Source organism: Aedes albopictus, chromosome 3 (assembly GCF_035046485.1).
Source record: "Aedes albopictus strain Foshan chromosome 3, AalbF5, whole genome shotgun sequence".
In the NCBI taxonomy this organism is placed as follows: Eukaryota; Metazoa; Arthropoda; class Insecta; order Diptera; family Culicidae; genus Aedes; species Aedes albopictus.
The window spans coordinates 369,427,345-369,452,581 of NC_085138.1; the positions used below are offsets into that span (position 1 = coordinate 369,427,345).

At 37.6% G+C, this 25,237-nt stretch overlaps 1 protein-coding gene across 5 annotated transcripts in view; it reads right to left on the reverse strand.

Moving 5' to 3' along the window:
* Positions 1-25,237, reverse strand: part of LOC109432299 (ral guanine nucleotide dissociation stimulator-like 1) — a 230,401-nt gene that overhangs the window by 78,094 nt on the left and 127,070 nt on the right. The window contains exon 1 of one of the 5 annotated variants that reach the window (XM_029875140.2): positions 16,718-17,588. The exons of 2 other annotated variants lie outside the window; for them this stretch is intronic. The gene's annotated coding sequence lies outside the window, so the exon portion shown is untranslated. 2 more of the 5 variants (XM_029875139.2, XM_062855558.1) reach the window with 2 other exon arrangements.

Consider the following 25,237-nt stretch of genomic DNA (forward strand, 5'->3'; position numbering starts at 1 on the left):
TTAGATTTGCGATATCTCTACTTGTTTCCGAGTTATTGACAAAAAAAACAACCGAAAAATAAGCAAATTTGACCATTTTTTCAGATTTCGAGGAAAACCTACCCTATTTTGTTCAATAACTCAAAAACGAGTGAAGATATCGCAATTCTAAGCACATTTTCGGCCCTTTAGGGTCCTAAAATCACCGGTTTTAGTAGAATAGCATATTTTTATGTCGATAAAAATTTCATATTTTTTTGGTCCCATACAATTTTTGACAACTTTAGGTCCCTTGAGGGACCACTTACCCTTGAGATACGGACTTCAAATTTTGACACGATCATTTCTTAGCTAAAACGATTATTTTCCACTAACGAACTTATAACATTTCCAATTTTTGCAAAATAAGGGTCGACCTAATATTTATACGTCTATAACTCTGGATTCTGGTGAGATAGAATCAATCTATTTTTTTGTTAAAATGAAGGTATCTTCATGGGCAGTTTGTTGGTTTGATATTTGTTCACAGCCCGCGATTATTTCTTCCAGTTTTGGTCAAATAAAGTTAATTTCACCTCAATTAAATACAAAGTCGATATTCATATGTCCATAACTCTTAATGCCTTTGAGATAAATTAAATAATTTTCAGTTAAAATGAAGATATTTTTATGGATAGGTAGAGTATTCGTTCACAACCCGCGATTATTTCTTGCAGTTTTGGTCAAATACAGGTAATTTTACCCTATTTTTAGTGCAATACGATATTCATACGTCTAAAACTTTGGATACTGTTGAGATAAATTAAAGATATTTGCATGGGCAATTTTCATTGGGTAATTTCGCTTTAACTAAGCTTTGCAATATTGTCATATTTAAATTTATTAACTCATACGACCACGTTAAGATAAAATTTACCAAACTAAATTGAAGATATTTTCCTGAAAAATATAATGTACAAACGCGTGCTATTCTTTAAAAAATAGATAACAATAATAAGCAATTTCGAAAAAATCTAGAGTTATAGATATATGAAAATTTACTTTCCACTTAACATTAGGGTAAAATGACCTTTATTTGACTAAAACTGCAAGATATAATTGCGGGCTATGAACGAATACCCTACCATCAAATTGCACATGAAAATATATTTATTTAAACGAAAAAAGATTGAATTGATTGCAATAGAATCCGGAGTTATAACCATATAAAATTTTCTTTCCACTAAAATATGGCAGAATTACGAATATCCTAACAACAAACTGCCCATGAAAATACCTTCATTTTGAACGAAAAGAGATTAAATTTATCTCAACGGAATCACAAGTTATAGACGTATGAATATCTACTTTCCACTGGAAAATGGTAAAACTACCTTTATTTGACCAGAACTGCAAGAAATAATCGCGGGCTGTGGCCGAATATCCTACCAACAGACTGCCCCTGGATATACCTTCATTTTAACGAAAAAAGATTGAATTTATCTCAACGGAATCCTAAGTTATGGACATATGAATATCTACATTGCACTCAAAATAGGGCAAAACTACCTTTATTTGACCAGAACTGCAAGAAATAATCGCGGGCTGTGGCCGAATATCCTATCAACGAACTGCCCATGAAAAACCTTCATTTTAACGAAAAAAGATGGGATTTATCTAAACGGAATCCAGAGTTGTTAACGGATGAATACACTGAACGGCGGCTTGCGGTGAAAATTACTATTCTGAGGGTCAATTTAAATACACACAACGCCACTAAATTTTTTGCAGACTGAGTTTCGTTTCAATTCAACAGAATTATGTTTTCAATTTTACCATGGACTCGATTTTCAATTTAAAAAAGTTTCTGTTGGAAACCGGCTTCGAACCAAGAACCATGACATCACAAGGCTCGCAATTCCTCCAGGAATTCTTTTATGAATTTGTCCAGAAATTTCCCATTAGTCTTCTTCTTCTTCAGGAGTTTCTTAAGAAATCTCAAAAGATTCAATATGAAATTAATCAACGGTTTCTCAAGAATTCTTCCTGTGAGATTCCTTCAACGATTATTTAGGAATTTCTTTCAAGGATTACTACAGAAGTTCGTGCATGTATTCTTCAAATATTTCTGAGGGCATTCCTCCAGGAATATCATCAAAATTTCCTCTGCGGGTTTTTCCTTGGAATTTCTCTCGAGATTATTCTAGAAGTTTCAAAAAAAATCTTCTTGGAATTTTTTAAAGGTATCTTCAGGTATTCGAAGGTTCCTTCATATATTCAAGGACTCTTTCAGGTACTTATTTAACAATTCTTCAAAATATCGCAATAGATTCTTCTGGGAGTCCTACATGGGTTTCTCCTTAGCAGTTCGTCTAGGTACTCTTCCAGTAAGGATTGCTCAGAATTTATTCAGACCTTTCCTCTGAGATTATTTCAGATGTTTTTTTTCGGTAATGGTTTAGGCATTCCATTAAATATTCGCTCAGCAATTTCTGCTGAAATTATTCCTTATTATTATGTCTTGGTACCTTCAAGGATTTTTCAAGAAACTCTTTTATGAGTACTTGCATAGGGTTCTTCAGTTCTTCCAGGTATTCTTTCAAGGATCCCTCCAAAAATACTTCTTGTTCAATTTTTGTTTCAGTAATTTTCGAAAGAATTCCTTCTGCAGGATTCAGAAATAACGACTTCAAAAATTCCTTCGTACCTTCGTCTACGACATCTGCCGACTTTTTTTAAGTGATATTTACAGAAATTTATTTACGGATATCCTCAGGAACTTCTTCAGAAATTTCTCAAGCATGTTTTTCCTTGGAATTACTTCGAGAGTATTCATCCATTAAGTACGTCGCGGTTCTAGGGGAGGGGGGACGTACTTAATGGATACTACCCAAAAGTTTCTCATGATTTTTTTTTTGTAATAATTATGGAGGTGTCTTAAGAAGATTCTTCAAGTTTTCCTCCATTCCTTCAGAAATTGTTTCAGTAATTTTTGTTCAGAAATCCCACCAGAAAATTAGAATTTTTTAAGGGATTCCTTCTGCAGAATATCCTGGAAGGCCTATCTGGAGCAATTCCTGCAGGAGACCTTAAAGGAATCCCAGCAGACATTTTTGACGAAACCGCAAGAGCAGTTGAAAAAAATCCTTGTAAGAATTTCTTCAGGATTCTCTGATGGAATTTCTCACGGGGAATGGGATTTCCATGGAAAAACTTTTGATTTCTAAGTTCCTAAAATTCTGAAGAAGTCTCCGGAGATATTTTCAATGGAATCCAAACAGAAATTTCTAGAAAAAAAAATCCTTGAAGAAATTTCTAAAGAAATCTCTTTCAGAATCTCAGTAGAGTGGATAGGTCTATGAAAGTCTATGAAAGTCTATGAAAGAATCCCAGAAGGAATTTCGGTAAACTCTCCTGGAGAAACTTCACGAGAAATCGTTGGCGGAATTCTTAATAAAGATTAGAGGGGATTTTTTAGGAAAATTCCTGGAGAAATTCTTTTGATTGCTGGGGCCCGTAGCGTGGTGACTACACGTTCACTTCATAAGTGGATGGTCATGGGTTCGATCCCAGCCCCGGCACTAGCAATTTTCGGTCAGTTGCTCTTCCCACCGAGAGCGGCTGACACCTGACCCTCTTCTGAGCATATGCTCTAACGGACCCGGAAACTTGGACATCGGCGAACGGCAACGCATAATGGACCCCCAATCGGACCGGAAATGGATCCAACATCCTCGTGCTCATCATTCTACCATGGACAGGGTAGAAAAGTGACAGCAGCGCAAAGGCAACCAGTTCGATATAGTAGAAATAGAATAGAATACATTTGGGCGTTGTACAAAGTGTGTAAGTACAGCTGCCAATTGGAATCGTTCACGCTGTGTCCTAGTGGACAAAAGAGCTGTAAATAAGGTTAAGTGGTTGAAGAATTTAAAAAAATCTTTGATAAAATTCTGATGCCTATTCCTGGAGCAATCTGTGTACGTGCTGCTAAAGGAGGTTTCTGCACGAATACTTGAAGGAACGTCTAGATCGGCTTCTATGAGAATCTCTAGAACAATTTCTGGAAAAAATCCCTGGTGGACATCTTGAAGAAATAGATCAACGAATTTCTGAAGGAGTCTGTGGAAAATTTACTTTGAAAAAAATTTATAAAAGAACCCTTCTAGAAATTTTCGACTTTTTTTATTTCAAAAGTAATCCCTGGTGGAATTTCAAAAGAAACTCATGGAAATCATCCTAAAATAATTCTTAATAAAATATCTTGAGAAATTCTTGAGGCGATATCTGAAGAAGACGCTGAACAATCCCTGGAAGTATTACTGAAGAAACCGTTAGAGGAGTACCTGAAAAAAACCTTGGTAAATTACATGACCAATTTTTTTTAACGAATCTTTGAAGAAGTTTAGAAAAAAAGCCATGAAATATGTCCCAAAGGAGTCCTAGAATAAATTGTTAAATCTCATGAAGAATTTCCGATGGAATCGCCAGGAATATTTCTAAAAAAATTTCTGGCAGAACTTTTGAAAAAATTCTGGATAAGTCCATGAATATTTTCAAAAGAAATCCTTGATGCAATTTCTTGAGAAATGCTGAACTTTAGGTTTTTCAAAGAAATCCGTGGATGATTTCTTGAACGAATTCTCCTAAAGATTTCTGAAAGAATCCCCGAAGGATCGTCTGAGGAAACTTTGTTAGATGAATTCTTGGAGAAATTTCTGAACAATCCTCTGCTGTATGTAAACAGCAAGTCTATGGAAATTAACAATATGTTAAATAAAAAAAATCTATATTTTGTGGTAAAACTGGAAAATTCAATATAATTTTTGCATTAAAAAAAGCACTGGCTAAAATAACAGCACGGCGTCAGCTTTGCCCGTATTCCTTACTTTCGATTTTGGCTAATCGCTTGTATTTCTTACGGAAGTGGCCAAACTAGAAGCTCCCAGACCAAATTAGATGTATGAGAGCTGATTTTTGAAGGATTTTTTTCTTCTTGTCTTCAATTAAAATCTTTGGTTTTTTTATCTTTATTATCGAAACTTTCAGCCCGATGCTGGTTCGTCTCCGAAAATCTTTAGTTTCCACAGCTGCAATTATTATAATTATAGGATCTACAATTAAAAAATAATAATTTATGTCGATTAAGATCGCAAAAGGCTGAATTAGACACTATGTCTAGTAAACTAGTAAAAAGTGATGCTTTTACCATATTTTTAATATAAAATCACAGACAAACAGATGTAACTCTTAGAGAAAATTCATCAATAAATTTTGCCCGGTGTCTTTTTCATGAGCACTCTGCCACCTGTTGGTATAACCGCGCGAGACACTGTCGGCCGTGATGAATTTCGATTTGACGTTTGTCCAACACGCACACTACTACACAAATCGTCTGTAATTTTCGCTTGCATCATTCAGCAACGTGTACACTGGCAAACGTCAAAGCGATCGAACACTACCGCCTCTGGTGGAACGATCGCGGAAACCAAATGAAATTCGAATCGATCGTTAAATGCATGTGCCAAGCCGTTTTGAAGAGTGTTACGTCTGTTTGTCTGTGATAAAATATTGCTTTCTGTGTATTGAGAAAAGTTGTATCAACACGATTCGAACGGTGAGATACAAATGCTCAATAGTTCATTGAGATTGAAAAAGATCCTATTTAGCATGCGTTTGATTTGGCATTTTATTTTCCAAATAAACGTTTATAAATTACGTCATGCTCTGAGGTGAAGAACGGGCAAAAATGCGGCAATCCATATAAAAATTTGAGAGATCTCATACCAAGATTGTGGAATAGAGGGGGAATCAAAAATGTGTTAATTTTTAAGTAATAGGTATATGGACATTGGACATTATCTAATTTCAGTTGATGCTTAATTTGAAAACTCAAATAAAATGTTCACATCATTGTGATAAGCACTGTAGCCATTTTTAGGATCGTATTTGGTTTGGCAGCGCAGAAATCTACGAGCGACAACATTTCATTCGCGGTTTAGAATTTTCTTTGAAGTGCCTCCGATTTGGATAGAGAGGTAGGATGGTGAAGAAGGTGCTGGTGTTAGAAATCCGGAATCCAACTTCAAACAGACTAAATATTTATTTGTTTGGTGTGGATAACTAACTGTTGAGTACTGAATTCAACTTGAATGGAAATTTTCCCAACTGTGTTTAGTTTTTACTCGACTGGGAATCATGAATGCTCGAAATGCTGAAAACTATTCGTTAAAGCCCTAAAATTTAACATTTTTAACCTGAATGAATATTAGTTCCATCAGTCAAAGTCAGTTCGAAAAATGTTTCCATTCCGATATTTAACAATCTGTTGTAACAACACTCCATCTGTATCCACTCGCCTGTCATCGAATATAATATGATCAGTAGAGTAGAATAGAGACCACATCCAGAAGGAAGGCGTTGCTTCAGCATCGACATCTCACACATCTGGTTTCCATTAACTGTGTCAGTCGATGCCAACACCTCGGACACCTTTCTTCCGTAGTCCGTTTTGCCACCATATAGCCACCTACAGCTGCAACTGAGTGTGTACCTATGTAAGCGCATCTCCCCAAGCATCCACCACACCTTCGCTTTACTAAAACGGACATGTTATGCACGTAAACAAAGCAACATCCGACTTGTAAGCCCAGGCAGAGGGAAATTGAATTTCATCAGCCGTCTTCCCGTGCATCTATCAGATGGGATGGGCTGGGGACAGCATCCGAGATGTCTTATCGAACAGAGAAACCAGCAGCCGAGAATCGATTGCTCCAGCATGTGTTTCTTCTTGGCATAACGTCCCAACTTGGGCAAATCCTGTTTCTCAGCTTGTGTATGAGTACTTCCGCAGTTGATAGCTAAGAACTTTCTTTGCCAGTTACCTATGTTTTGCAGAACACTATACGCTGAGAAGCAGCCTCCATCTCAGCTGGGAGTAAACGCAGAAAAGTATGCTTGCTTGTATGATTGAAGTTTACCTGTACATGAAATAAGCTTGGGATGCTGCACCTGTACAAGTCCATACCAGCTGGTTATAATGCATCTACGACATGCCTTCAGATTGAAATGACTCATAATAGCAGTGCAGCACTTGGCTTTGATAACGCACTCGGATGCATCAACAGCCTGAAGCAACAGCAGCAGCAGGTAACAGCGCTTATTCAATTTAGCTGAAATGTCACAACCGCGATTGTCGGTCAACAGACAACGACGGACGACGGAGACGACAGGAAGCTGTGCTGTGCGGAATTATTTTTAGAATTGCATAGTAACATACATACATGCGGTTCTCGCTCTGTACCTGTATGCAGCAATTAGGTTGTCCGTCCACCTTTTGCGGAGTTTTCTCTTTGTGTGTATGTCCCCTCGCAATCGCATGTAAGTGCAGCACCAGCAGCGTGGTGCATTGACTGGCTTACTGACTGACGGTCTGGTCTGTGTAGGTTGGAGAGAGGGGTTATTATCTTGATTTGAGTTGATATGATGTAGCGCCCGGTCCGGTTTGTGGTTGATATTGGTGTCAGTGTTACTTGCGATTAATTTTTGCATTCTGGGCTGCAAGTACATACGGTATAAGCTGTTAAGGGTAGATAACCTTCAACCGGTTACGCAATTACTTAAGGAGGCATAAGAAGACTATTTTTAATATTACTGTTTTCTTTTTTCTGTCAAATTATTCCTTAACTTTATTTGAACTCACAATTTTAGTGAAACACAAGCACATTTAAATCGATTTTGTCATTATTATGCAAACAAATTACAAAGAAAGTAAAAAAATACGTTTGTGATTTGTAAAACAAATAATTCTAATCTAAACTAAAAAATAAAAACAATATTTTTCTATTCTCATAGAGCCGAAATAGCTTCTAGTTATTGAACGATGCAAGTATGACGTCCATAATTTTAAGGCATTTTGGAATACAATGGTTTACCTATGTCTGGCATTTTCCAGATTTGTTGGTAGGTATGTCTGAAACATACCCAAGTAACATTTTGATAGCCAATTAATCTTGTAGAGGTTTTTAGAACCGCCATAAAACCTTATACCTTTAATTTAGGTTTTATGATGATTCTAAGAATCTTTTCTGGTGTATTTGACTTGAACATGTTACTTGGGATACATACTGGAAAACTTGTATTTAATTAGAAGGCACAGAAATAATCGTGTTCTGGTGTGGATTTGTTAAAAAAGCGTTCATGGTGTGCGTCAGTTTAGCTTTCTATTCCGTTGTTCTATGGCTTAGTTGGATAAAGCGTCGGTCTAGGGAATACAGAGTCGTGGGTTCAAATCCCACCAAAACTCGTTTTTTCACAAATCCATCTCTCAATTTGTCAATTAAAAACCTTCTCTGCCTACTACTCAAGTAACTATTAGCACTAAATTACCATTAGTTATGATCACCGTTACTGCTTAGTCTTCTTCTTCTCCTTTCTGGCTCCTCACTGGGACTTGGCATGCCTCACTTCAACTCAGTGTTCTTTGAGCACTTCCACAGTTATTAATTGAAGGGCTTTATTTGCCTGCCATTGCATGAATTGTGAGGCAAGTACAATGATACACTATGCCCAGGGATTCGAGAAAATTTTCCCGACCGGGACTGGAACCAAACCCGTCGTCTCCGGATTGGCGATCCTAAGCCTTAAAAACAAGGCTAACTGGAGACCCTTAACTGCTTAAAAAAAATCAAAAAAATCATAGAAATATTTTCTGAAAATAAGGAAGAATAAAACAGACTTTTCAACCATGATTTCTGAAAGGTTTTTTCACGAGTTTCTCTCAGAATTTTCCGCAGATCCCAACCAGAATTTTCGAGAATATTTAGGAACTTTTCCAAAAGTAATTTACAAAATCCGTTTTAAATCCTTTAAGAATACTCAAAGGAATCACTTCATTAATCTCTAAAATCCTCCAAAAATTCCTCCTAGGATTCTTTCATAAATTCATCCTAAGATTTATCCTGGAAAATGAAAGGACGAAATCTTCAGACATTTCTCTAAGATTCGCTCAAAAAAAAATATCTCCAAGAATGTATGCATGTTTCCTTTTCAGATTCCCTTCAAAATCTCTTTGAGAATTACTACACAAATTCTTCTTACCTAAATTATTTTCTTCGGGAATCGCTACAAAATTTTAGGAAGCAGAATGGAAGCATTCTAGAGATAGCTCACCGAGTATTCATACATAATTTCCCTCAAAATGTTCACGAGAACACTATCAAGCATTGAAAGTTTGGGAAGTTTTTCTTAATATTAGCCCAGAAATACTTCCAAAAAATTTCTCAAGGTTTTTCTCGAAAAAAAAAATCGTTGAAATTCCCTTTTTTTATGAGAAGTACTTCAAAAATCTGCTTTTAATACAACGGTTCAACTAAAAATTTCTCCTTCAGAAGTTCATCCAAGAATTCCTTCAAAATCTTCTGCAAAAAGTTCTTCAAGGATTCCTCCAGAAATAACTCCGAGAATTCTTCTAAGGATCCCTGTCCCTCGTGAAATTATTTTAAGAATTTCTACAGAATTTCTAAGAATTTCTCCCAAGATTATCCGAATTATCCGGAATTTGCTTCAAAATTCTTCTGAGGGTTGTTAAGAGAAATCTTCCAGAAGTACCTCCACGTATTCCGTAATTCATCAGGAAAATCTTCAAGTGTAGAATTAGCATTCAAGTTAAAATACACCTTAATACAAACAAAAAAAAATCAGCCGAATCTTCTAAGGTTTCTTCTAAAGTAGCTCTCGACGATGTCTCTAAAACAATCTCTACTAGAAATTGCGAAAAAAATCCTCTATAAATTCCCCAGAGGAATCTACCAGAGTTCTCCGAGGATTTCTTCAGTAATTGCACCAGGGAGACCATCCAAAATTCTCTCATCTAAAAATTATTCATACGACTCGGCAAAAAAAATCTTTAAAAATTTCCTCCAAGGATTCTTTAGGAAGTCATTTCAAGAATCCGCAATTTCGCAAAGATGTTTTTCGTGGACATTTCATAATATTCCTCTAAAAGGGAGTTTAGAATAAAAAAACATAAATAAAAACATAGATAAAAACCTCCAAGAACTTTACAGAATATTCTACTAAGATTCATTCTGAAGTCCCTAAGAGGACGTTTTCATGATTTGTTTAGAAATTCCTCATAGAATTCTTCCAGGAGATTTTTTCTGAAGCTTCCTCCAGTATTTTTTACAATATTTCTACTGAAATTTCTTCGAGAATTCCTCCATAAATTCTTCTGGGAAATCTTCCAAGGGTTCAACTACGATCACCTTTCTCTGTAATTAATCTCTTCTAGTTATTTATCTTAGATTTCTTTAAAGCGTCGTCTATGAATTCCCTCTAAGAATTCTTCGGCAGTTCCTCCATGATTTTCTTTCCCGGAATTATCCCAAGGAGATCCTTTTAAATTTTCCCAAAGATTCTATCTGAACCGTTTTTGATGACTCGACAACAAATTCTTTCGAGGATTCCTTCAAAAATTCCTCCAAGAATTCTTCCAAAAATTACTCCAAAGATTCAGCAGTAGGTCATTTCAGGAATCCCTCCAGGAAATTTCTCCCTATATTTCATCCATGGATATTTTCGAATGTTCTTCTATGACTGTTTCTGGACTTCCTAAGAGGACATTTTTATGTTTTTTTTTTCTATGAATTCTTCGCAAATTGTTCCAGGATTTTTCTCTAGAAATTTGTGCAATGTTTCTTCTGATTTTTTCAAAATCTCCTCATTAACCCTCGAGCGATCGCGCTGTTGTATTTTGTACAACACGTTGAAAAAATCTCGCTTTTTGTACTCAGCATAAGCGTGGTGCCGACGCAGGTAGCCAACCGCGCGAGTTATGGAAGGTTAAATTATTCTGGAAAATCTTCCAAGGGTTTGACTAAAATCACTTTCGATCATTCCTCTGTAAAAAAAAGTTCTTTTAGAAATTCTACTCAGAATTCTTTCAAAGAACCCTCTATAAATTCCCTTCAAGAATCGTTCAGACTTTTCTCCAGAGGATTGCTTCAGATATATCCCCGAGGAAACATTCTTTAACTCCCTAAATTATTCCATCTGAAACTTCACCGATGACTTTGCTGAAAATTCATTTGAGGATACCTTCAAAAATTCCTTCAAGAGTTCCTCCAGAAATTTCTTCAAGGATTCCTCCTGTAGCACTTTGATAAGTTCCTGCAGATAATATCTCCAATGTCAAGGAGTTTATCCGTGGATATCTCGAAACAGACATCCTGAAAGTTCTACAGTATTCCAAGGAATACTTCCTGAAATGCCTTCAAGAATTTTACAGAATATTATTCTAGGATTCCTTCTGAAAACTTAGACGTTTGTTGTCTAGAAATTCCTTGAAAAATTTCCAGGATTTTTACAATATCTCTACTGAAATTTCTCCATAGCCTTCTATGAGAACTCCTCTAGAAATTCATGCAAGGTTTTCTCAAAGAATTCCTCTAAAAGGTACTCAGGGGATTCTGTGATCAAGTAGTTTCGGGATATTTCCTAGAATACCTCTGAAGATGCCATTACACATTTCTTCGAGTATAATTCCGAGAATTTCTTCAAGGATATTTTCCGGGGTTGCTTTTATTTTCAAACTCAGTATTCGATTTGTGTTGATGTCAATCAACCAACAGAATCAATGCTTATTTCTATGATTTCGAGTCGAACCCATAAAAGGCTCCACCTAGGATCAGTTAAACTTGTAACAAGTCTGCCAGTAAGCAATTTTCCAAGAGTGGATTTTGCCAAATATTGTTTTATTTATAATAGGGCCTATTCATAAACTCCATAACTATATAGACTTTGAAGGGAAGATGGGGGTCTAGTTAAAGTCTACGGTCCATACAAATTTCTAAAATTTTGAATGGACGAAAGTCTACGAGGGGGTCTGATTTCCAAAATTGAGTCTATGTTGTTTATGGACAGCGCCATTTTCAAACGAAATATTGTTTCTGAACCATTTTTAACAATTTCTCTAATATGACAGGAATATGCCAAGGATCTGATGTTGAATTTACACTGAGTTCTGGGACGACAAATATGCCAAGAATTTCAACAAAATCGAAAGTTTTAACAGCCTTACAAGATGTTAACCAAAAATCTCGCCTGTATAATCTCGACAGTGTGATTGATTCAACTGCGATAGAATTTATCTTTGAAATGGCTGTTCCAGTCTTGACAAAATTCCAATACAACCATTTATTCTTGTCCGACGTTTCGGTCACATTTTTCGATCAGTTTTTCGATGAAACAACACTGGATGGAAAATCGACAATAATGAAGTCGCTGGGAAAGGATCCAAATGTAACCGAAACGTCGGACAAAGTTAAAGAGCTGTATTTGAATTTTGTCAAGACTGGAAAAGCCATTTCAAAGTGTAAGCAATGTCAACTGTTACGAGTGCACTTCCTATTTATATGACAGGTTCCTCGAATGGTCGGTGTCCTATTTATAGGACAGTTATTGAAAATGATTCTGGGTCATTTGGCTGCATGCCATTTGGTCCAATGCCGTTTGTCCGAAAGGGTAATTTGGTCAAACATTGTTTAGTCGAATGATGTTTGGCTGGCAAATGACTCAAGTAATTATGTCATTTGTTCTTCACATCAGTATAATTAAACAGCCTTTTTATTAAAATGTTGGCAGTTTCAGCTCCAACTTACCCCTGAATGAGAAAAACTAGTAAAAATAGCCTACGATTAAAAGAAGGAAATTTTTCAACTGAATTGAATTCAAAGATTTCTTCATAGATTTCTCCCGGTATGAATTTAGGATTTTTTACCGGTCTACCTTTAGAGATTCATTCCAGGATTTCTTCATTTATATTTCCCGGACTTCTTTTTGGTTTTCTTCCCATGATTCATTAGGAAATTCTTTCAAGTATGCTTTCTGGGATTTCTTTTGAGTTTTCTCGCGGAATTCCTTCCGACATTCCTACATCGATTTCCCCCAGGACTCCCTTGGATATTTCTCTAAGGAGTCCTTTGGCATTTCCCAGAGATTCATTTAAGGATTTTTTCGGGGATTATTCCTGGGTTCATCAATGATTCCTTCATTGATTTCTTAATGGTTTCTATAACCCTTTGATGCTTTAAAGGAACTAAAGGGATTTATCTCGATGTTTATTTAGAAATTTCTCCAAGGTTCCCTTCAAGGGTACATCCAAGGGTACCATCAGACATTCATCCCGGGATTCTTTCATTGATTCCCCCCGGACTTTTTTCATTGATTTCTCCAGGAATTCTTTTATGGATTTCTTCGAATGTTTCTCCAGTTTTGTTTTTCCCGGGATTCCTATAATGATTTATACTGGAATTCCTTACAAAATCGTTACTGAATTTTCAATAGGAATGTTTCATGGTTTCCTTAAGAGATTTCTCTAACATTCTGTCAAGGAATCCTTTAGGAATTCTTATATAAATTCCGATAGTGGTCCCTCCCGGGATACCTTCTGGGAATTTCTTCTGGTTTTTTTCCTAGGATTATTCTGAGATTCTTCCAGGAATCCCTGTAAGGATCCTACATAGATTGCTCCCGGGATTCCCCCTGACATTCTTTCACAGCTGCTCAGTGCAACTCATATTCACATTAAAACCGCGCACACTTGCACTCACACTATCCCTGTTTCTGGTACCGTAATCCGGGGTAACATTGATCAGAATTTTCGATCTTTCTTGAATAATTCTTTTGTAAAAGCAAATGTTACATGTTTTATATTTTTAAAACAAGTACTGGCCCTTTGATTATGTGTTAAGCTACTCGAAAAAGTATTGTAAATCTTTAAAACATATTTAAATAGGCTTTTTAATCTAATTTTTAATTTTATTGATTTGGGGTAACATTGATCATGTCAGTGATCAATATTCATTTGTGTTGAAAATATCCTTACTTACTAAATTCGGGGTCGCTGATTTCGAAAATGTTGTCCAAATTCTTACAAGTTATGTACTTTTTAAGTTATTTTAAGATTAAAATCCTCCAAACCGCGAATAACGCCTAAAAGTAGGCAATGACTTAAGGATTTGAAAGCCTATTAGTAATAAATCTTATATTTTATTTGAAAAGAACATTTTCATAAAAGTTTTGTTCATTAAATCTAATTCTAGGATATCATAATAAAGTAATACAGTGATTTTGACCCTTATATTGTACCCAGTATTCATGCCATGCATGGATGTTTGACAATGTATTGTATTGCGTTACTAAACACAGTTATGGAAAAATCGATATATTTTAATGTTTATGAAATTCAATTTCAAAGAATTACATGTCATTTATAAGCTAAATAACAGCCAATAACGATATACCATTCGATAGCAGAAATTGATTCAATGTGAAATGCTTGTTTGAACATTTCATGAGGTAAGCCAAGCCGATCAATGTTACCCCGCTGATCAATGATACCCCGTTTTACGGTACTACCCTAGAGATTCATGTAAAAATTCCTTCGAGGATTTCTCGTGTATATTTCTTTAATAATTCTTTCGGAGATTTTTCCATACGTGGTTTCTCCCACGAGTTCTTATGAGTTTTTTTTTTCCTGAGAATCTTAACAAGAATCCTTCTGAGATTCTATTAATGATTTTTTTAGGATTTTTTTCAGAACTACTTCAGGGATTCTTCCCGGAATTTCTTGCTAGACTGCTCATTATTGGATTCCTGCAAAATTTCGTTCTCGGATTTTTTTTAGGAATTCTTCACGGATTCTCTCAGAAACAACTCTTGAGATTCTTTCAGGGATTTTGCTAGAATTCTTTCATGGATTGCTCCTGAGTTTCCTTAAGGGGTTTCTGCTGGAATTTTCTTCAGAGATTGCTTTCAGGAAACATGAGGAATATCTTCCGAGATTCATTTCGATATTCCTCCTAGGATTTGTCCCGGAGTTTTTCCTGAGACTAGAGTTCATCTCCACTAATCATGAAAAGAAATGTTTGAATTGAATATTTCTCCTAATTTTTATATTTTTGCAACATCAATGTTAGTTCCTGTAATTATATAAATGATATAATAATGAAGAAAAGTCATTGATCTTCCCATTGAGCGGTCGTTAGCTTTACATTTCGCTCTATTTTTATCACAACCACCCTCCGAACCGTAAGTGTTGATTCAATACTCGTAACGTAACGTAAGAGCCCTCCAAACTCAGCCATTCTTTTTATGATCCGAAAATCCCTGCTACCAAATTTGGATGCAAATCAAAGCCCTCCACAAACTCTGAGATAATAATAGAAATCGCGCCGACGACACTTGAATCCAAACCGAAGATTACCACTCCTCTTTTGACTTGGGGGATATGTGACGGACGATGACGACAAACGTAGGTATTCGAGGTGCCCCTTTAACAAAAAAAAAAAAAAACTTGGCAGCCCAACCCAAACCTGCAATTTCATGCTTTCTTCTTTGATGGCGCTTCGTTCGCCCGTCCATTCACGTGCTGCTGATTGTTGTCATCCCAAGGGCTACACAGCAGTCAGCGCAGCGACATCCATCTCCTAATAAACTATCTTTCTATTGAATAGTTGCCGCTGCTCCCCTACAACCAGCGTATATCTACTATTAAAACACGAATGTCGTTCGAACGAACTGAGCACATCCTTGTACTCAAGCATCAGCGTCCGTTCACTATATATGTAGTTTATTGTTAGTCGTATGTAACGGATGGCTATTCTCAGCTGTACGACAGGTTTTCCTTTCGAACCGATCACTTCCTCGTCCTCAGTCGGTCGTGATTCCGTTTACGGCTTGGGTTACTCTTTGGGTTTGGTATTTATCGTAACGTGGGGGACTAGAGTGGCCCGTGATAAAGACAAATTGGAACTAAAAGCCTCTCACTCTTTGCAATTAAAGCCGTAGATCCTTCGAAAATGTCAGCTAATGTTTGTGCATAGAGTATGAAAAAAATCTAATAAATTTGAGAATTTTTTTTTGAAAGATCATGTTTTGGCTCAAAGCATAAGAATACAACAGCCATACAACTGCATTAAAGATCCTTGTTATGTCTTTTATAATCTATCTGACCAATTAAAAGGTTGGTTTAGAAATTGTTCAGCTGGTTAAGGATTTCCGGATAGTGATCTTCTTACAGATATTCAACTTGTTCGTTTAAAACGTTGGTGTCTTAATTTAAGTTGTTCTGCTTGGTCTCAGATTTGCCCTTTTTAGGACCACTCTAGTGGGAAAATATCAGTCGTTACGCGATTTATATGTATCACACGCGCCAATCAAATCTCTGCCTCACCCCAAAGAGTTCAACGAAGGCGCAGCTCGGGGTGGATGGCAGTGATTACGCGCTTGGCATAACTTTCTCCGACTTCCATCCGGCTTTGATCGTTTGGATTGCTCCATCGCCGTCAACGCGAACGCAAGCCAAATTCCTGTTATCCGTGTTTCTCTGTTTTGCTTCAACGTTTCTCTTCCGTACACGCTGACTAACTAAATGCTGCACATTGTAACTATGTCGGTAGCGCTTGTTTACATTTTATGCGAACTATATTTATAACTAAACTTTCTGAAACACCACCAGCATGATTCATCGGAAAAGTACTTCACCGCTATAGCACACCGCGTCTAACGAGCCTCCGCAGATCTTGAATTCTTCACATTCAGCAGCATTCTTATCAATCTTCATCGCCATGCATGAAGCGTTGTTATCATTACTCAAGCAGCCAGCCCGCATCATCCGAAAGGTTTCCCACGCCTCAAACCACGCCACCACGCAAGTATCTCCCACCACCCCTGATGGGAGCCAATCGATTTTTGCTACCTTTTGGAAACAACTCAAACTTTTCCCGTCCCTTTCCTCCTCCTCCTGTCACGAGCTCTTCAAGGTCCCGTTTTATAGCTCCTCCGGAGCTATACTCTCACTGTTGTAGGCACTGCTAGAACCTGCCTTGCGGAGACACTCTCCGTACCGAAAACAAACGCGGCGCGCGGTGCAATCGGAACGATTCCGATAAACTTCCGATCAGAACGACACCCGGCAGACAACTAGCAGCAAAGCATTCGGGTCGGATGAACAACGGCGCTGATGCTTGTTGTCGATGCGACGGACGCGACGCCAACAAGTGACGACACCAATACCATTTCCGTGGTTCACGCCCGAAATGCCCGAAACCGGTTCAACGACGATGACGACGATGATGATGATGGGGCAGCGTCGCGTCGTCGTAGTAGATGACGACGACGCGTAGTCTTTGTTGTTGCTACGCCTCGATGAACTTGGACCGCGCGTGGATGCCATTTTTGCTGTTGCTGTTTGGATTTGGTTCGACGAAACGAACTCACCCTTTTGTTTGGTTTGGCATGATGCGAGCGTCGCTTGCATGAATTGAAATAGTTGACGCGTGATGATGATGCGTACAGTCAGTCGTTGTTTTTGATATTCGGGAAGTTTACACCAGATGAGTCATTGAATATAGGTGTTCTGTTGCGTGTTCTTATTCTGATGATAAAATGTCATGACAGAAATGTAAGGTGGACGAGTGAGGTTGTTGGTTCTTAGCAATTATTTGATACTTAATAGATCACATTCCTCGAAAATGTTGATATGCTATCCAACCTGTGAAAACCAACAACGTCATGACCACAAGTCAACATTGAAAAATTAACCAACTACTAACTTTGAGCTCATACTTAGCTCATACGATAGCCATGTTATGACTGAAGTAGATTTGTTGTTGTGCTGTAAACACGCTACTTGCATTATATGGATCCACATCACACACTACAGTATGTACCAAGCGTGTTTTCCCAGGCGTAATGAACGCGTGTTGTTGCATGTTGAGTTGAGGCGTAAATGAACACAGTGAACAGCGTTAGCGTCGGTCATGTTAAGGCTCAGATACACTTGTCAAAGTAGGGGTGCTACGAAATCCATAAGAACGCATTTAATCGATACGCGATTGCCTTAGTCTACTTTATGAGTTTTGTTTATTTGTCTGTGGTGAAAGACGTTGAAGTTACTCAAAACCATCGAGAGTCACAACGTGTCCGTGAGAGTCACAATACTGATGCTTACTACTAGGTAAAACGTCTTTCAAAAGCTACTCGTTTTCAATCAAGATTCTTTTTAATAGATTTAAAGGAAGCATACACACTTATTTTAGAGTCACATGTTCGGCTGTTCTATTTTCGGTAAAAGTTCGGATTTCCGAAGTTCAACACAGTTTTACCGAAGTTCAGCTAGTTTTTATCGAACGTTCGGTAAACATTACTTCTAATTCTCCACTAGGTGGCAGAAACTAGTTTAACCCTTCCGTTACCAACCCCCCTAACGAGAGTGCGAAAAAACACTCTTTTCGCTAAAACTTTTTTGTTTTTCAATATTTTTCAACCAAATTTTGACACAAGAAGCGGATATCCTTCTAGTTTAGGGATTTTCCATGGATTTTTGGAATGGCCACCTGGTTCCGGAGTTATTCCGGAATTAAAATGGGTCATTGGAATTGGCCATATTGGATAAAGTGAATTTTCGATATGAGAACAGTTTAGTTTTTAGACCTAAATGAACTAGAATGACAGAAACATATGTCTGTAAGTCCATACCGGTCACTAAGTGCCTTGCAATCAGTTTTACGGATGTTCCGGGGAACCGGTTGCGGGGTCAATTTTTGAATATGATTCAATACCATCATGCGACACCTCAAACTTCGTGATTTTTCAAGATCCATCATTCTGAACTGTTCTTGTGTAATCCGAAATACTTTTGGCCATTTTGGAACCTGGAAAGGCGGATTTCACGGGAATTGGTTCCGGTGGTCCCGGGGTCAATTTTTCTAAGCTGAATAAACACCATCATGCGACATATCAAACTTCGTGATTTTGAAAGTTATAGAATATTATTACGATGATTGGTCATTTAGAATACATTTGGACATTTTGGAATCGGTTTACCGATTTTCCGTAATCCAGTTCCGGGACAAAGTTTTGGAAATGGTGCAATACTGTCATTTGGAATTTCAAACATTGCGGTTTTCAAAATACACCATTATGTGCTAGTTTTGCGTTGTATGGAATACTTCTGGCCATTTTGGAACCGACAAACTGATTACCGGGAAATGATTCTAGCGGTTCCAGGTTCCATTTTTCGAATGTGAACGAAACAGTATCATGCGACACCTCGCAATTCGTGGTTTTGCAAAATACTTCCTCCTGGTATTTCTTCAAGGCCTTCTCCATGGGGTTTTCAAGGAATACCTCTATCGTTTCTTCCAGTGAATTCTCTAGGTATTCCTTTATGGATTCCTCCCGATATTTCTTCAATATGCTTCTCTTGGGATTTTCCAGGCAGTCCTGAAGTTTCACCAGGCACTTTTGCAGAGATTCCTCCAGCAATCCCTCCTATGATTATTCTAGAAATTCTTACTATGATACCTCCCGCAATTCTTCTAGGGATTTCTCTCGAGATTTGTATTGGTTTTTCCAGGAATTCTTGGTGAGATTTTTCAAGACAATCTTCTTGAGATTCTTCCAGAAGTTTTTTCCGGCGATTCCTCCAGGAATTCCTTCAGAGATTTTGGCCTGGGATTTCTCGAGAAATTCCTCATGGGATTCCTCCAAGAGCTCGTTTCGGGCTACCTCCAAGAATTGATTGCCTGCAATTCCTTCAGGGACTCTTCCATGGATTTCTCCAGAATACTTCTAAAGTTTATTTCAGGGATTTGTCTAGGCATTCCTCTTAGTATATATTCAAAGAACATCTTTTAGGATTCCTCCAGGCATTCCTTATGGGATTTCACAAGAGAATTTTCTAGTAATACATACCTACTAGTCTTTAGAATAATCACTATAAGTATCACCAGAGGTATTCCTGAAAGTATCCCAGCAAGAATGTCAAGAAAAATCTATAGAGGTTTTCCTGCAGGTATCACAGTAAAACTTTCTGGAGGAGTCCTAGCAGGCATTCCTGAAAGAATCATAATAGGAATCGCTTGCAGAATCCCAGCTGGAGCTCCAGGAGGAATTCCATGGGATTTTTTTAGATATCCCAGTGTAGTAATTTCTGGAGGAAACACCAAAGAAACTTTTGGAAGAATCGTAGAAAGATTGCCTTGAATCATCTCAAAAGTTTTCGAAGGAACCTCAGGAGAAATTATAAGAAAAAACCCTAGATGATTTCCGAGTGGTAATACAGTAAAAATTTCTGGATGAGTCCTGGGTGGAATTGTTGGAAAAAAAACATTGGTTTGAGAAATCCAGCAGGAACTCTTTCAGGAAGGCCAATAGGAGCTCCTGGAGGAATCCCTTGAGAAATTTATGAGGAAATCTTTGGATAAAATTTATTGGATAAAAATACCTGGAGGAATCTCCGGAGGAACTTCGGGAAGAATCTTAAGAAAAATTTCTAAAGGAATTCTTATAAAGATTTGGGATTTATCATTGTGTAAATTTAAGCAGAAGTTTTAGGAGGAATTGCTGAAGGAAACTATGCAGGACTTTCTAAAGAAACGCCATCAAGAATTCCTGGAGAAATCCAAAGAAAAATTCCTAGAAAAAATATCTGGATATCTAGAGAAGTCCCTGGAAGAACCGGTAGAGGTATTCTGGAGGAACTCATAGAGAACGCAATGAAGAAATCACAGGAGGAAATGCTAAAAAAATCTCACGAAGATTTCCCGGAAGTAATCCAGCAAAAATGCCAGGATAAAATCCTATAGGAATCACTAGAAGAGCTCCTGGAGGTACCATAGTTAAAATTTATGAGACAAGAATTGTTGGAAGAACAGCAGGAGAAGTTGGTTGAGGAATCTTTGGAGGAAGGTCATGAGGAGTTTCTGCAGGTATTTCATGAGGAATTTCTGGAAAAGTCTTTGGATAAAATCTCTGGAGGAATTCCTGGATGATTCGTTGGAGAAATCCCTGGAAGAACAACCAAAGAAATAACGGCAAGAATTCCAGGAGGGTTGCCAGGCAGGATCCCAGAAAAAAATCCATGAGAAAGCTCTAGAAGAATCCCTAGTAGAATTTTTGAAGTTTCACAGTTAGAATTTCTTCAGGAGTCCTAGCAAGAATAGTTGGAAGAATCGCAGGAAGAGTTTGTGGGTGAATTTCAGCTGAAATTTCTGAAAGAAGGTCACGAGGAGCGCCAGGAGGGATCTCATGAGAAATTAGTGAAGGAATCCCACGATAAAATCTCAAAATGAATTCCTATATAAATCGCCCGAGGAACTTTTTGCAGAATGTTCAAAACTATGCCTTGAATAATCCCAGCAAATATTCTTGAATAAATCCCACAAGAAAGCACTAGAGAAATTCTAGAAGAACTCCAAGAACTTTCAGAGTAGTCCTAGGAGGATTTGTTGACAGAACCACAGTTGGAACTGCTTAAGAGATCCCAGCTGGAATACCTGAATAAAATCTCTGAAGACGTTCCTGGAGCAATTTCTCATGGCAATCCTCCAGGAGCTCCTCTTGGCTTTCCTGAAGGAGTTCTAGCTGGATTCGTCAAAGCGATTCCTGCTGTGGTTCTTTCAGCAATTTCTCCCAGGACTCATCCAGAAATTCTTACTGTAATACCTAATTCTTCTAGGGTTTCTTCTTATAAATTCTCCTGGTGTTAATTAAAAAACTTTTGGAATGATTCAAGGCAATCTTTCTACGTTTCTTCCAGAAGTTCCTTTCGTATTTCCTCGAGAAATTACTCCAGAAATTTTATCCTGGGATTTCTCCGAAAATTTCCCATGGAATCCCTCCTGGAGCTCCAGCTGGGATTCAACAAGCGAGTCCCACTGTGTTTCTTTCAGGAATGCCTCTATGACTCCTCCAGAAAGTTTTATTGTGATACCTGCAGGAAAACCTCCATGGATTTCTCTTGACATTCTTGCTGGGTTTCTTTCGAGTAGTCTTCCTAGGATACTTCCAGAAATGCCTCTGGTGATACTTCTAGTGATTTTTCTAAAGACTAGTAGGTATTACTAGAGAATTCTCTTGTGAAATCCCACAAGGAATGCTTGATGGAACCCGGAATATAAACCAAGAGGAATGCCTAGAGAAATCCCTAGAATAATCTTTAGAAGTATTCTGGAGAAATCCGTGAAAGAGTCCCTGAAGGAATTGCAGGCAATCAATTCTTGGAGGTAGCCCGAAACGAGCTCTTGGAGGAATCCCATGAGGAATTTCTCATGAATTCCCAGGCCAAAATCTCTGAAGGAATTCCTCGAGGAATCGCCGGAGAAACTTCTGGAAGAATTTCAAGAAGATTGTCTTTGAAAAACTCACCAAGAATTCCTGGAAAAAACCAATATAAATCTCGAGAGAAATCCCTAGAAGAATTGCGGGAGGTATCATAGTAAGAATTTCTAGAATAATCCTAGGAGGGATTGCTGGAGGAATCTCTGCGAAAATGTCTGGTGAAACTTCAGGGATGCCTGGAAAACCCCAAGAGAAGCATATTGAAGAAATATCGGGAATAATCCATTAAGGAATACCTAGAGAATTCACTGGAAGAAACGATAGAGGTATTCCTTGAAAACCCCATGGAGAAGGCCTTGAAGAAATACCAGGAGGAAGTATTTTGGATAACACAAAAACAGCTCAGAATGATGTATCTTGAAAAACCACGAAATTCAATGTGTCGCATGATACTGTTTCGTTCACATTCGAAAAATGGAACCCGAAACCGCTAGAATAATTTCCCGGTAATCAGTTTGTCGGTTCCAAAATGGCCAGAAGTATTCCATACAACGCAAAACTAGCACATAATGGTGTATTTTGAAAACCGCGATGTTTGAAATTCCAAATGACAGTATTGCACCATTTCCAAAACTTTGTCCCGGAACTGGATTACGGAAAATCGGTAAACCGATTCCAAAATGTCTAAATGTATTCTAAATGACCAATCATCGTAATAATATTCTATAACTTTCAAAATCATGAAGTTTGAAATGTCGCATGATGGTATTGAATCATATTTAAAAATTGACCCCGGAACCACCGGAACCAATTCCCGTGAAATCCGCCTTTCGGTTCCAAAATGGCCAAAAGTATTTCGGATTACACAAGAACAGTTCAGAATGATGTATCTTGATAAATCACGAAGTTTGAGGTGTCGCATGATGGTATTGAATCATATTCAAAAATTGACCCCGGAACCACCGGAACCAATTCCCGTGCAATCCGCCTATCGGTTCCAAAGTGGCCAAAAGTATTTCGGATAACACAAAAACAGTTCAGAATGATGTATCTTGAAAAATCACGAATTTTGAGGTGCCGCATGATGGTATTGAATCATATTCAAAAATTGACCCCGGAACCGGTTCCCCGGAACATCCGTAAAACTGGTTCCAAGGCACTTAGTGACCAGTATGGACTTCCAAACATATGTTTCTATCATTCTAGTGCATTTAGGTCTAAAAACTAAACTGTTCTCATATTGAAAATTCACTTTATCCAATATGGCCAATTCCAATGACCCATTTTAATTCCGGAATAACTCCGGAACCAGGTGGCCATTCCAAAAATCCATGGAAAATCCCTAAACTAGAAGGATATCCGCTTCTTGTGTCAAAATTTGGTTAAAAAATATTGAAAAACAAAAAAGTTACAGCGAAAAGAGTGTTTTTTCGCACTCTCGTTAGGGGGGGTTGGTAACGGAAGGGTTAAGAAACATTCTACAACAGCAAAATGAATAATTTTAGTATTGTGGATTCACTAGAGGAATTCCGTACAGAAACTGTGCTGGCACGGTGACGGATCTTGGGAAATTTTGGAAATTTTTGTGGCCGTGCGATTAGAGACGTCAGTCCTCTGGCGTTTCGTAAGCCTCGGAGTGTGGGTTCTATTCTCGCTCCAGTAAGTGAAAACTTTTCGTCAAACGGAACACCGCTGGATCACTGGGAGTTTCGTGTGTTGTCCGTTGTATCATGTTAGTGATTGTTCAGACTGTGCAACCTCTGACTGAAGACGATGTAGTGTCTTTTTTTATTTTCTGCAATACTGCAATACATGTTTGATGCTTATGTTGATGGTGTTATTAATCTTATTCTTGCTAGCAAAATTCAAGAAAACGTTCCTGATGATTTTGGATGAATTTTAACAACGTTAAGAAAATAAATCTTTAAGTATAAAGCACTTCCATTGCTAACTGGAAAATCCGCATTAATTCGTTGCAAACCGTCACAAACCGCGTAAAACTGCTGCTCAGTTGGCAGCGTTCAGCGATGGTTACGAACGGATAATTGCGGATTTTCCGGTAAGAAAAGGATGTGTCATTTCTCTTAATAGGGTTTGTGTTCCATCAGTAATCTCACGCTCCCAATTTCATCCCATTCGAAAACAAGCGATTACGGCACCGATTGATTCCGTTCTTTTTATTTTCATGCGTGCTCACTTCTAACAAAAAATACAAAAATAAGAAACAAAACAAACAGTGCTTCATTCATTTGTTTTTCGTAGGATGAAAAAGGGAGCCACATGCTTAATAAGGGAACCAATACCCTATATAGTCGATTTTTATTTTTTTTTACGAGCGTTCAGATCATTTCCTTAACGCCACCCATACACACTTTTTGTAGGTCTTGCCATTTTTAAGTTACATTTAGTTGAAAAAAATCGGTCAAAATATTTCAGCCCTTTTAAAATTAAATTATAGATACATTTAAAAACATGGATGTATCTGGATTAAATTTCCCAAAAATATTCAATTTTTAGTTGTTTTTCAGGATGCAACCAAAAACCTCAAGTTTTGCGGTAAAATACGTATTGTTTCGAGGAAACCACTGAGGTTATGTACTGTTACGGTTTGGCCTCGCAGTCTTAAGCGGAACGAAAAACACAGTTTTTGATCATCGGCGTTTCGATCCGTTTGGAACCTTTTGCAATGAAAAAAAGGTCCCAAACGGACCGAAACGTCGGAAATAATCAAAAACTAGTGTTTCCCATTCCCCTTAAAACTGCGAGGTCAAACCGTAACAGTAAAATACGTACTACAATTGAGTCATATTTTAGAAATTTCAGACAGAAATATTTCATACAATTACTTTAAAAGTTCCAGAGGAACATTGTAAGCTTTCTTATGCAATTCAGTGTCATAATTTATATTTTATACTACTCATGTCAGTATCATAATGACCAACTTTTCCGTACCGGTTCATAATGCAACTGAAATGAGTTGCATAATGGAAAATAGTTGCATAATGTTCATATTGCAACTAATTTGAGTTGCATTATGAACATGGTGCAACTCAAATGAGTTGCATTATGCAAAAATCATGGCATAAAATATTGTATGGAACTCGTTGCAAAACTCGATTTTTTCAGCATTCTTCGGTAAGCCTTATTGCATAAA